The sequence below is a fragment of the Anas platyrhynchos genome, chromosome 3, assembly GCF_047663525.1.
Source record: "Anas platyrhynchos isolate ZD024472 breed Pekin duck chromosome 3, IASCAAS_PekinDuck_T2T, whole genome shotgun sequence".
NCBI lineage: Eukaryota > Metazoa > Chordata > Aves > Anseriformes > Anatidae > Anas > Anas platyrhynchos.
This window is the reverse complement of record NC_092589.1, coordinates 72,268,232-72,281,333: the sequence shown is the minus strand read 5'-3', so window position 1 is coordinate 72,281,333 and position 13,102 is coordinate 72,268,232. Positions and strand designations below refer to the sequence as shown.

General features: G+C 43.0%; 1 long non-coding RNA gene across 2 annotated transcripts; it reads right to left on the bottom strand.

The window, feature by feature from the left end:
• Window positions 1-295: 295 nt before the first annotated feature.
• On the bottom strand, window positions 296-12,853 carry LOC140002209 (uncharacterized). Of its 2 annotated transcripts, XR_011808413.1 has the most exons (4): window positions 11,263-12,851; window positions 10,974-11,147; window positions 10,786-10,870; window positions 302-7,303 (listed from the first exon to the last, which is right to left on the bottom strand). It is a non-coding gene; the product is annotated as an uncharacterized lncRNA (long non-coding RNA). The 2 variants fall into 2 exon arrangements; XR_011808412.1 differs by having other exon boundaries at window positions 296-7,303; window positions 10,974-12,853.
• Window positions 12,854-13,102: the final 249 nt, after the last annotated feature.

Below are 13,102 nucleotides of genomic sequence, written 5' to 3'. Positions count from 1 at the left end.
TTAGCGGTACCTTTCTTGCATCTCTTCATTGCTTTTCTTCATCGTTGCCAGAAGATAGCAGTTACAGTGGCTGTTCTGGGTGAATCTTTAGGTACCCGTTAAAAAAAATAAATATATATATACTATTTTTGTACTGCAATACAAAAGCTCTTAAAATCAGCAGAAAGCTTTTTTTTTTTTTTTTTTTTTAATGTCTGTTCAGAAAAGGAAACTGGATTTCTTACCAAAAAGCCTCCACCTTGACTTAGTTGTTATTGGCAAAAACCCACCCTGTTTAAAGATCACATATTCTAGCTGCAATTTTTAAAATCTGTCTCTTGATAAAGATTTCACTGCCAGCAACCTGAGTTTCCCTCTATTGCTCCAGCACCAGATTACCAGGCAGTTCCCTAATTCTGTCTTCTTCTGACTGGAGTAATGCAAAAATTGGTTCTTTTAGGCAAAAGAAATCAGCAGCATCCATGCGTTTCAAATTCCTTCAGAATTGCTTTATCACTCTTTGAAAGTATGAGCATTTTAAATTTTTTTTAAAATAAATGGTTCTGTTTAAAAGCAGATTCTGCTCAGGTAAGGAAAAAATACAGAAGTAGTTGCTGAAAGGGATAAAGTGCGCTACCTGGAAATGTGCACTTCTCATGTTCTGATGGAAAAGGAGATGAAGGAGCATGTTAGAGGCACAGCATTTCTGTAAGCATTGTATTGCTGTTAGCATCAGTTATTAGCATGGCCTTAATAAAACCAAAACATTTCTAGCTAACTTTATTTCAACCATCTATAAAATGAGAAAGTTGTTACTTCAGAGGTTAAAAAAAAAATCCGAATTGCTTGGCATTAAGTGTCCTGTGAGAGCAGAATTCACGATTTCTCACCCGTATCCTGTGATGGGCTGGGGAGCCTGCAGGGTCTCCAAAGGCTGTGCCCTGAGCCTTTTGGGGCACCGATTCAGGATCCAGGCACTGTGAGTGACGAGCAGTCTGGGGTCAGACTTCTTCCTTGGTACCGCTCTGCTCCACTCACTACTATGTATGCAAGCTGTGTAATCACTGCTTAATGAAAACATATAAACAGGCCTAGGAGATTAAAGCATCCTTACTGTCTCTGGCCTCAAAGTCTTCTGTTCCCCAGCCCTGATTGGCAAAATCTCAAGCTGGAGCTGAGAGATACTCGGTATGCGACCATCTGCTGACGGGGGTGCTCTCCTACCAGACGGGAGGGGCTGGTTTGAAGTCCTTCAAGCAGTGGAATGCCTAAAATCCCATCCACGGTTTCCTCTCCAGCTGCTGCTGAATAATGCATTGTCCGAACCCCTGTGCCGTGATTTAAGAGTAGGCAACAAAGGTACGTGTCCCAGAGGAGGGGGAGAAATCCGTGTTCTGTACTCAGTTCGCATGGGCGTAAATGGCCACACAAACCTATAAAGAATTAGGGCAGTAGGTTTTATTTCTAATTAGGCCTCTAATCCTACAAACCACTTACAGTTTTGCACTGTGATACATTTATGCTGTCTGAAATGGGAGTGCTTACTTGTGTGGAGTTCTGGCTATAATTGCACACAGGTTCTGATCTGGGCCATTACATTTTTGCTTATTATTCGTCTGATAGTGCTGCTATGAACCGGGTACCTCTGCTGGTACCCCTTGCCCCGTCAGGGTGAGGGGAATCTCAAACTGTGTAATGGTTTGAGGGGAATCTGCTTCTGTGCTCCATTTCCGTGCCTGTCCAAACGAAGTGCTTGCTCAGGCACATCACACGGAGCGTTTCAGCTGTGGGGTGAAGAGTCCCAGGGCACAGCTTTTCAATGCAGGAGGGCACGAGGCTGCAGTTCGGCTGGGCTGCGCGCTGTGTTTGCACGGACAGATCCTCAGACAGTTAATGGTAGCGCAGAATGCTTTAATGATTTTCATTTGCATCAAGCTGTTCTCACCTCTTAGTAACATAATGGATAAATAAAAGAAGCCTTTTGTTTGCTCTTCATGAAAGTTACCAGTGATTAAGTGGCGCTGAGGGAACAGACTCATGCTCTCATTTAAAAATGAAAAATAAAAAAATCGACAACAAAACTGGCCATCAAAGCTGACTTCAAAGTGACCTACTTCATTTTGATTTAAAATGGCACTTGAATAATTCTATTTTAATGTTACGCACATTTCCTAACTCAAAACACAGAGCTGGGCATTGCTAACAAAACACAGAAATAGTTGCTACATCGGACACAAAGTTCTCATCATCTGCTAGGGTACTCCTTGTGGTGTTGAATTACAAACAAAGCTCCGTACACTTAGACGAGCTTTTCTTCCAAATGGATTCAGCAGTCGCTTCTATTATGAAAAATTATACCCAGAGTGGTGTTGCAGGTAAATTGGTATCTTTTTTCACGATACTGTGGCGTCAGACAGTGACATTTCATGACAAAGTCCAAGCCAAGGGCTTGCTAGAGCGAATCTTTTCTTAAGGTGTTTCCTACAAGTTTTATTCTCAGATTTGGAATTTCCCTGTGGAAGATTTCTGCAAACCGTCCTGGAACATGGCAGATTGTCTTAAGGACAGAGAGACTTGCACACCATGACTTGGCCCCTTGCAGTTCAGCATCAGCTTCCTGGGGACCTCTGCCAGGTATCAGCAAGAAGAGCCTCTTGGAAAGGAGGCAAAGGAAGTCTGACCATGTTGTATTTTTAACCATTTTTGAAGGACTTCATGGGCAGTTCAGTCTCTTTCAGTGTTACCTGTAAAAAATCTGAGTGGCCTTCACAGCACTTTGAAAATAAAGCTCTGTTCTTAGATACATCTGTGTCAGAATGGCCATGCTTAAATGATTGTTCCTAATTTAGAGGACCATGCAGCATGACTCCATTAGCCTGTTTCTAGCATTGTCACCTGAGTGCCAGTATTTTTTTAATGCTTTTTTCCCTAGATACGTTAGAGTTTCAGCTTTACGTGTGACATTGAAAACCACAGCCACTGCATATCCTCAATATCCAAATTTCCATTGTCTCCACTTAGGGTACAAAGGTACAATAGTCCTGAGGCCAGCAAGGATTAACAATCTTTCAGGTACTTGGGTCTTTTATTTTCAGCTGATAACTTCCTATCCTTTCAGTTTCTAACCTCCTGCCTTTGAGATAGCGATCTTGAGTACTTCTCGCGCCATTCAACTTCTCTCTTTCAGTCCCTGAGTTATTTAAATCAGGATACAGAGCCTGACTCCGTGTATTTGGAGTACCTTCCATTTTCATGGAATGAGTTGGGTATTTGGGGACCACACAATATGCAAATGCGGATCCGCTGCATGCACAGTTTTTATGGCCCTTCTGCTTTGTATTTGCCATCTGATTTGTCCACTAATTAAATTACTGAATGTACAATAAGAATATATTAGTCCATCTTTTCCTTCACTGATTTTAATTCCTTTACTCCTCCAGTTAATTTTATTTCAAATCTGCCTTTGTGTTCTCAGCGTAGCAGAAACAGCCCAGGCAACAGCCTGCAGACGGGGAAATTTCCATCAGTCTCCCCCACTGCAAGAGGAGCGTTGGAGATCATTACACGTACGATAAAGGTGGCTGAATTCAGCGATTGCTGCCTGACTGGCATAGCAATTCCTTGGCAATTTGTTACAGGTTGGCAGGGCAAGGGTTTAGGATGACGTCTTGGAAGAGATCTTCGCACTTGCAAACTCTCCAAGTGAAGGTGAAGCGCTGTAGCTGATGCAGACAGAGACCTAAAGCAGCCTTTTGTGTCCCTGCTACAGTGGGAAAACTTTGTTCGAGCACGTCCTTATGTTTTTAATAGAGGGGCAGAAAATTGCTTCTGTGTGGCCATCCCTGCTCAGAGATTCTTCAAAACCAACATTTTCCATTTTTTCCCTCCTTTCTTTCTTTTTCTGGCTAGTAGTTGCCTCCATGGGTTAGATTTATAAACTATGAATCTAAAGAGGATGAAATGTTGTGCAGAGAATTTGATCCAGATGTATGTTAGGGTTTCAGTAAATATCCTATAAGTATTTAGGGCGAAGAAGGTTGCTGGTTTTTGTTGTTGTTTTGTTTTAAATAATCATCCTGGTTAACTTACAAGCAGCCAAATTCATCCCGTGTAAAAATCCAGGGAAGTCAGTAGTATTTCAGCAGGGATTCATGTGGCCCTTGGGTTTTGGACCGTATCGTGTTGCAAGCTCCTAAAATAAGACTGTTTGGAAAGCTACGGGCTTCCCATCTTTTTGTCTGGAAAAGTTATAAAATGGAACAGGCAGGCTTTTCACTGAGCTGCTGAGAATGCAATTCTGGCTATGCAATCAGGACTAAATAAGGAGCAAGATCTGCACTAAAAATAGAAACGGAGGCTGATCCAACTGCAGCATGAGTTACAAGCCTCGCAAAGCGAAGGATCGGTGGGTTCAGCTGAGGACACGCAGTTGCAGAGAAGCAAATAAACTTCATCCTGCTCCTATAAAGCCATCCTACCCTAGCTACTCGAACTGGATTTCTAGCAGTCAGCAGAACTATTAATCATCCTGTAAATTAACATGGTATTTCAGATTCCGATTTTTTTATTTTTGTATTTTTTAAAGAGAGGATTATATTCACCGCATAGTAAGGATTGGATTTATGCAACTCTTTGGGGAATAGAGGGGAAAATGGCACAGACGGATTTAGTGCGCTTTCTCACGGCTGGGTGAATAAATTCTCACCACTCTTTTGGGTGTTAAGCTAATGCCCCTGCTGACGTTAGGGGCCCCTAAGGGGGCGTGCTCAGCTCATTTGGCTATCTCACCAGGCCTGGTGCCTTGTCACAGCCCGTACAGTTCAGTGTGTCCTTTGAGGAAAGTTACTCTGCTTGTTTAAAGTCCAGAATGCTGTAGGTCGGTCATTCCTTCCCTCTTCTGTATTTTGTCCTGTCCTGTCTTATCCTCTCCTTCATTGGCAGCACAGTTCAGAAAATGTTCATCTTCTATTTGTCTATTTTGTTTTAGGTACCGTATCCTTCACAAGCTTAATCCCAAAACTTGCCCAAGGAGTTCAAATATATTCCTCGATACATGGTAGATTAATATCACTAATTTGTTGTTAGGAACACTGAGCTATTAAATGTTTGGATTACGTGAGCACAGCCAGCTGCAGCTATGTACTGCTTGCTTGCTTTGCCTGTTCCTTCCTCTTTTCAGGCAGTGATACAGCAAGCATGAGCAAATTTTTCCTTACACCCATCTTAAAAAATGAGAGGTTATGTAACAGGCTTAGATAATTCATCGTATATTTTCAATTTTTTAAAATATGGGTACATATGAAAATCAACAAAACTGGTAAACACCAAAGCAATCTCCTCTATTGCTTCAAAGTATTAATTTTTGGCTTTGGGTGAGCTGCAGAATTGCTACTGAAAATGCACATTGTTCGTGTACCTGCGCCTTTTAACCACGGGGGTAGCTCAGGCAAATGGGAAGGCTGTGGAAGGGAAGCATTTGGATCCTTTGACACATGGGAAAGCTTAGACAGCAGTGAGAGTATGTGGAAGGCGACCAAAAGGCAGAGCTCATCAGACTTCCACGGGCCAAGAAAAATTCACCATGTCAGTGAGTCACAAATCAGTCGTTGCATTTTCCTTCCTGAGCTGCCTCCCCACCAGAACATCAGCTACGATATTTCCTGTCGCCGGACTCCCATCCCAGCGCCCGTGTTTCCTCCCTTCCGCGTCCCACCCCGAGTGCATGGCGTAGCAGGAGCCGAGAGCAGCTGCCTCGCAGAAAGACACGGTGATCAACGCTACCTTCCTGGTGGGGAGGAAGCAGCCTCCGGCTCCAGCCGAGTTCAGAGGCCTGTTGTTGCTGCTGTATTCTCATTACTTATGCTTATATTTGCAGAGCGGTATTTTTGGGGGGATTAAAAAGGAGAGCATGCAGTCCAGGAGGCATGCAGAAGGGATGATGATCAGTAATGGCAGTGAGTAATTAATGGTGAGATATATGGATCGTCGTGTTTTGGCCACATGCAAAACTCACCCAGGTTACTTCACTTACCAACTTCAGCTGAAGACTACGCAGGGTTTTTTCTCATTTAACTCTGGGCTACGCGTGCCCCGTTTTCGTACACCTTTAGCTATTGCGCTTTGGTACAAATCATTTGGTACACTACAAGCAACATGAGCCTGCCGTGCAGATACAGAAATATCAGTGACTTTATGGAAATAAGCTCCATACTTTTAGCTGCTTAATCATTACGCTTTAAAAAGCCACACCCCATCCAACAAAGGATTTTGAAAATTATGTATGCAAAGAGAAAAATAATTTTAGTAACATGTTTTAGGTAACTGTAGGTTATAGAAAGAGGAAATGCGATTACTTGAAGTCGCAGTTGCAGCCCGGGTGGATGCTGATATGAGCATTGTACCAATTTACATCGAGTTTGGTTCTAGGTTAGGAGACAACGGTGGTATAAGTGAGGTGTTAAGAGATAACCCCCAAACTGAATATGAACAGCGATCTAATTCTACCTTAGCTGCCTTTTTACTATTAATTTTGAATGTGATAAAGACATAGGATTAATCCTGCAGGTCCTTACACATGCAGAATGAATAAATTAAGATTTTTTTTCCCCCCTTAAGTAGGATTTGTTTGTTTTTGTCAGAGCCCTTTCAAAGTACAAGGAGAGGTCACAGCTGTTCTTTTCATTCACATGTAATCTGGTAAAACAAACAACATATGTATCGGGCATAAGAGTTTAGCGCTCGGAACACAGGGATTTGTATATGAATTTCAAAACTGTAAATAACAAATTATGCTTAACCTTTATCCTACCGCCCATCAACCTGATTTGTTCGTAAAGATTTGTGCTGAAATTGAGGTTTTCATGTGCTACATTGTTCAGAAAAATAACACTCTCTCCAAGTGCAAGATAACAAGGTCCACGTTTACATTCGCAGCTTTAATTCTAATTGTCATGTCTCCTAGATTTACATAATTAGTCCATTTACATAATCACTTAAGACCTTCATCTGCACTCCAATAAAAGTAGACCTGACCTGAAACCTTGCTGACAAATCACACTTACTCATGTTTTGTACTGCAAGCATACAGGACTGACCACGGATGAGGGCACACAGCCTTTTCTGGAGAGCTTCACGGCACCTGAGTGAGCTTGGTGGTTCAGCACAGAAATGCTCACAAGCATTCTGCTGGCAGTCCTTGCTGCCACAATATATCTGGAGCAGATAGGGCCTGGGGAGAGGAGGGGCAGAATATGGGATGTTTACATCTGGTCCAAAGGACTTTTCATTCCATCGGAGTGCAAACATAGTCGTGATGTGATTTACCCTGTGAGAAAGAACATCCAAATCCTGAGGATTAAAAAACAAACCCAAAACATGTCACTGAGTTTCTTGCAAGTCAAGTGGTAAGATTAGCTGAATACTTTGTAAATACTAATCAATTTCTCTTTCTCTCTCTTTATTTTTTTTCCTTGATGGGGACAGCTACAGAAACCCATCAGTTTGCACACTGTCACAAGGAGATTTGCTTTTGCATCAGGCATTAAACTTCCCTTTGACTTTCTCAAAGCACACAACCTTTACCTCTCATTCTACTCTAAAAATACTGACGGTTCAGGGGAAATATGCTTGCCAGACTGAAACATGAGAACAGTTCAGTGCAGAATAGGTGGTTGCAATTCTGTTAGATGACAGGAGCAAAGATGAGTTTCCTGCAGGAAACGAGTAACTCATGGGATATGGGTTATAGCTTGTCGCCAGATAAGTCACAACAGAAAGTTATCATCTGATAGCTTTTGGATGGCCTCTTTAGTTAGGTCAGACCTTAAAACCAGTTTCCAGTGGACAAATACTTGCAACAGAAAAGCCACTGTGATTGTTAGCCATCTTCTTATACGGCTTCATGTCAATACTGTGTGAGCGTGGCATTGCTGTCTGTTCCAGGAAGAAATTAAATTATGATACTTGCATGAAGTCTTTTGTGTGTGTGTGTGTTGTGCGTAGTCTACAAAGTAGCTGGGTCAAAGATTTCAGCAGACGCTCCTGTTCGAAACACAGACAGGAAATCAAAAATATTTGGAGGCATCTTTTCAAAACAGAATTGTCCTGAGTTGACATCTTCATAGCACGGGTCAACAAGGAGATGGTTTCTGCATTTCAGGCATTGGTGTTTCCTTTTGTACTTACCTGCCAATCCTTCTAATTAGCAGATTACTTGGCAAAATCAGTAGGACTCAGCAAAATTATCTAATCTACACTTGCCAGAAGAGTTCTGGTTTCCAGATATCCTGAATAGGATAGTCCTTAAGGACTTCTCTGCATTCAGAGCCACAGAACAAAGGAACAGTTTGGTATCTGGACTTAAAGTTGTTTCCTCTCCTCTCCTGAATGCTGGATGGCTGTTAAGTATAGGAAGTCCTGCTGGTCACTTGGTCTTGATCAGTGGTAAGAAGGCCGCTTTGAGGCAAATTTAATTGGTGAAGGAAATGAGATTTTCCTCCTAGAACTATGAAATATCTTGAATACATTTAAGGAATTGCTATGTGACATTTTAAACCGTCTTCTGGCTTTAGAGCAGTAGGCAATCCTAAAAGGAGTTCAGAAGTCCGTACTCAGTGGCTGCTCCCACCTCACTGGTTCTTGAAGGATCCAAGCAAGGTAAATATGACAGCTCTCCTACCTCAGACTGGAAACTGTGCCTGGACACAGCAGCTCCCAGGAAGCCCCCTTCTTGGCAACAGCTTTATCTTAGACACCTACAGAGCGTGCACTTGAAGCTCTGTCTTGCCAATTTGATGGATGTCACGTAGAGTGTGTAACAGCTTTTGGAGGGAAGAAACGTAAGTGATGTTCCAACCATGACCACAAAACCCTGCCGTGGAGGGAACTGATGACTGCTGTGGTGGAAGCACGGCGATGTATTGTGTGCAGGTGGCTGCCAGGAGGAGGATCTTGGAGAACCTTACCTATCAGTAATTGATTAGCGCTGGGTATGTGCATATCCCAGCCAGCCTCCGTTTTTGTTACAGTTCTGCACCCCTGGGAATTCTGTGCACACAGGGTGCACTGCGTGTGCTATAGCCCAAATTCAAATCTCCAGCAGCCTCAAGGCTTACATGTGCTGTAGCACACAAAGAAATGTTCGGCTCTGGCAGATATGCATATACACCTCTCCTGGAGCTCTCCTTGCTGTATCCTAAGTAACTTTTCATTCACTCTCAGGCATGAAAAGCTTTTCCACGGGTTTCTTGTGCAATTAAACTAACAATATCTGATAGCATAAGGATGTTCAATCTTACAAATAAACAGCTTGTTTTAAAGCCATGCCTGCACAGCAAGTGCAGATATTTAAGAACCCAAGTAAAATTTGCAATGCATTGCCAGGCAAGCAGTTTTAAGATGGAGGTAAAGCCTCATCCCTAAAAGCAAAAATATGGACCAATCTACACAGAAATAAAAATTGGCAAGGAAAGATCACATTTGCTCTCGAAGAATTCTGTACATTTCCAGAATACAGCCAAGCAAAACCCAGGTACACATCTGTCTCCAATCTGCATACTTGCAGGATGTCTCTTCTGCCAATTCATCCCTTAAATAATTCCTGGGTAATCATGTTGTTGTCATATACAGTTGCTCGAACTTACCCAATGTCTCATAAATAATAACAGTAAACAAAGCCAGGGAGTAGGTGGTGCATAGGATTGATGGGAAAATAAGGATTAAGGAGGCTAAAAAAAAAAAAAGAGTAAAAAAGGCTGGGGAAATAGAGCAGAGCAGAAGGGGAGCAAAAGAATAAGCTCTGAGGAAAGTCGGTGCCAATAAATGTAATATCCTACTCTCAAGAAAAAGAGAATAAAGCACAGATGGAAATGGGAGGATATGTTCATCCAAATCCATTATAGGAAAGCAAGCTGATTGCTTGCTCTTATGTTTCTTTACGGTGTTTTAACACTGCTTCTGTGTAAAATCATGCATTGCCATTGGTGGGGGAAAGGTGTACCTGGAATTCAGATGGCCCCTCAAAAGGGAGCATGTGCTGTACGAATAGTGAAGCAGAGAGAGGGGAAATAAATGATGGTGGCCATCCCCAGAGAACTCGCAGGCCTTCTGAAAGCCAGGGGTCGAATTCAGCCTCCGCTCTCCAGTTTAGTTAAACAAGCTACAACTGTTAGCAGCAGGTTTGCTTTCTTTCAACTCAAACTCCAGTCTTACCTCTGCCCTTTTGTTGCAGTGAAAGGCCAGCACGTACGTATATGAACACAGAATTATTTTATTTTCTGTAATGATCAAACCCAAATGTTACCTTACCTCTGCCAGCTTTGTGTAGGGTGATGTGCCATCTTGCACATTTATTTTCCTGGAGTGATTCCCAGAAGTATGCTATGCTTTTTCTTGCTCATGTCTTGCTAGCTTTATTTATGAGTTGTGTACATCAGGTTTTCGGTCCCTGGGGACGGGCCTACACAGGAAATCTGTAGGCCATATTTAATACATACAAGTACGAGGGTAGTAAAAAGCACGATGATACTCCAAATGATCTAATCCAAAATTTCAGCTCAATCATGGCTAGGTTAGCGCCCATAGTTTTAAACCACAAGCGCCTCTATCTGCTTTGTCACACAGGAGGAAAAGATGTGGTAAAGATTAGTAAGGCTAAAAGAAATTGTACTTAGCACTCACTGATGCTCTTCAGCTGCTGAATATTTAGAAATTAAAGTCTCCCGATACACCTTTGTAATAGAGTTATGTAGTGCTAGAGGACTGAAAAATGAAACACCATTGCCTGATTCTCTATTTGGAATACCTCACCTCAGTAAGCCTCACGTCTGCAAAAGCCTCTGTTAGTTCTTGTGCAATTTGATGAGTTCATTTTTCTAAAACTGGACACATGGAGCTTGGGGGAAACAAATTTAACATAATTTTTATTAACATAAATTTTACAAAAAATTAACATAATTTCTAGCTGCTTAGTAGAATTAAGAGTAAATGATTCTTACCTGGATTGTTTTAAGGGAAGTGGGGGGAAAAATCTTCCACGTTCAACATCCACATATAATCTGAGACACCAAACTTGCAAGTAGAATTGAAGAGAATGCTTTGGGGAGGTAAGTTCAGCTCCAGATACCAAAACGTGATTAAGGACAACGCGCCAACATTTCCAGGAGACTTCCCTGTCAAGTGGAAACAAAGAGCAGATTTTCTCTTGATTTACAGAATTGCAATTAAGTCATCTCTGATGACTGAACCTAATAGCAGTATCATCATTTTGCAGTTATTGATTCTTACTGATTGTGTAGAAAGTATATTTTTAAAGATAACTTTTTTCTCACTTAATAGGTGCATGAATTGGCTGGAAAAATAAATCAAGATAAGGCCCTTTTTGTCCCATGCCATCACAGCTGGAGACAAGCATTTTGCTGATGAAAGCTGATTGGTATCACATTATCCCCTTGATTACACCTGTGCAATGCCATTAATTGAGAAATAGCGTGACCTGGGGAAACCGAATGGCTGGTAATGTACGGGAAAGCTGATCTACAAGGCTGGATGTACGTGTTGGCAGTGCAATGAGGCTCGCTCTGCGGCGATTCAGGCTGCCTTAGATTTTGAGTTTTCAAACAAATCAAACTTGTTTGTGTTGCTCATGAGTTTATGGTCAGTTCTTGGTTGGTTGATTGGTATTGTTGTATTTTTTTTTTTTGGGGGGGGGAGGAGGATTTGGTTTTCTTTAATGAGAACAAAATCACTCGGAGGCATGACGAGGCGTGCTTTGCGAATGGTTACGCTTAGCTGTAATCTGCCTGGCGCAGTGCTCGGCGACTTGCGGGCAGAAAAATGCACTCGTCTGAACTGGATTTAGGAGCGAGGAACACTTCGATTTGGGGCAGCCGAAGGAAAATTGTATAACACTGTTGTGCTGTCCTGAGCTGGAGGAGAAGCCAGTGAATTGCATGCTTTTTCCATCTTTGTAATCAGTTTGTTATGCGCAGAGCAATGCCGTGGGATTAAGCATTTTGTCTGCTGGGTTTCCCCTGGCAGCATGTGAAGAAGTTCATTATAAGTGCTTATCACATGATCCACTTAATCAAACCGCTGGAACTCGGAGAATAAGTCACTCTAACACGAGCCGCCAGAGCCGCCTCATGAACCACTTACTGATACGCTCCTCCCGGGTTAGGGCACAAAGAGTTTCCTTGTACCTCGGGGCGCGATGCAGGAAGTTCATTATCCGCAGTCCGAATTCAGACGGGAAGAAAGGAAGCAGGGCTTACAAAGAGGCGACAGATGATAGGCGCAGGGTTCTGGTTAGCCTCTCAAACCCCTCGCCTAGCGGGACTGCGAGCTCCTCCGAAGAGCAGCCTTCTGGTTCTCCGTGTTACACACGGGGCGGCTATCTGCACGGCTGGTTTCGGCGTTGTGAAATGCAGATGACACAGGAGAAAATACTTTCCTTCTCCTGATCAGATGCTTAAATGGAAGCACGTGGGGAAAAAGCAGGAAATCAGAAGCGAAACCATGCTTTTAGCAGGGTGTGGTGTCACACCAGGTTGGAGGTTGCTTTGTGTGGGGACGCACAGGCTGAGCCTGACGTGGGTCTCCAGATGATTTTTTTGTACTGGAAATTGCCACTGGAAGAAGAAGCATCAAGTAGGACGAGGCGACATGCTCTGTAAGGCATAAAAAGCAGGGAGGTGTGCAGGGCTGAGTAGTACAGGCAACAGAAACAAAAAAGCAAGCTGGTTTGATGGGCTTTATGCTTTATTTCCTAGGGTAGCTCCAAGTGAAGCAGGTCAAAGGGTTCATGCATCGTCCAGGTACTGCTTTGAGAAAACAGTGAAGCCTGTCTCCGTGCTGAAGTCCAGCCAGCCCAGAGCTTTAAAACTCATCCTGCTGATTACTGCTAGGCTCAGCCCGGAGTGAACACAGGGTCTGGACCACGTCCTCCAACAGACGTGAGGTTTGGGATGCGCGGATTTCATTCCTACTGGCAGAGTTAGGCGGTGATGCCGTGTCGCTGCTCTCCTTTAACCCTGGCTGTCTCGGCTCAGTAAAACCACGGGGCTCTTGGCCACAGCGGCATTGATGCACCAAGCTGGCACTGCTGGGGCTGTGTACCAGCAGGGTT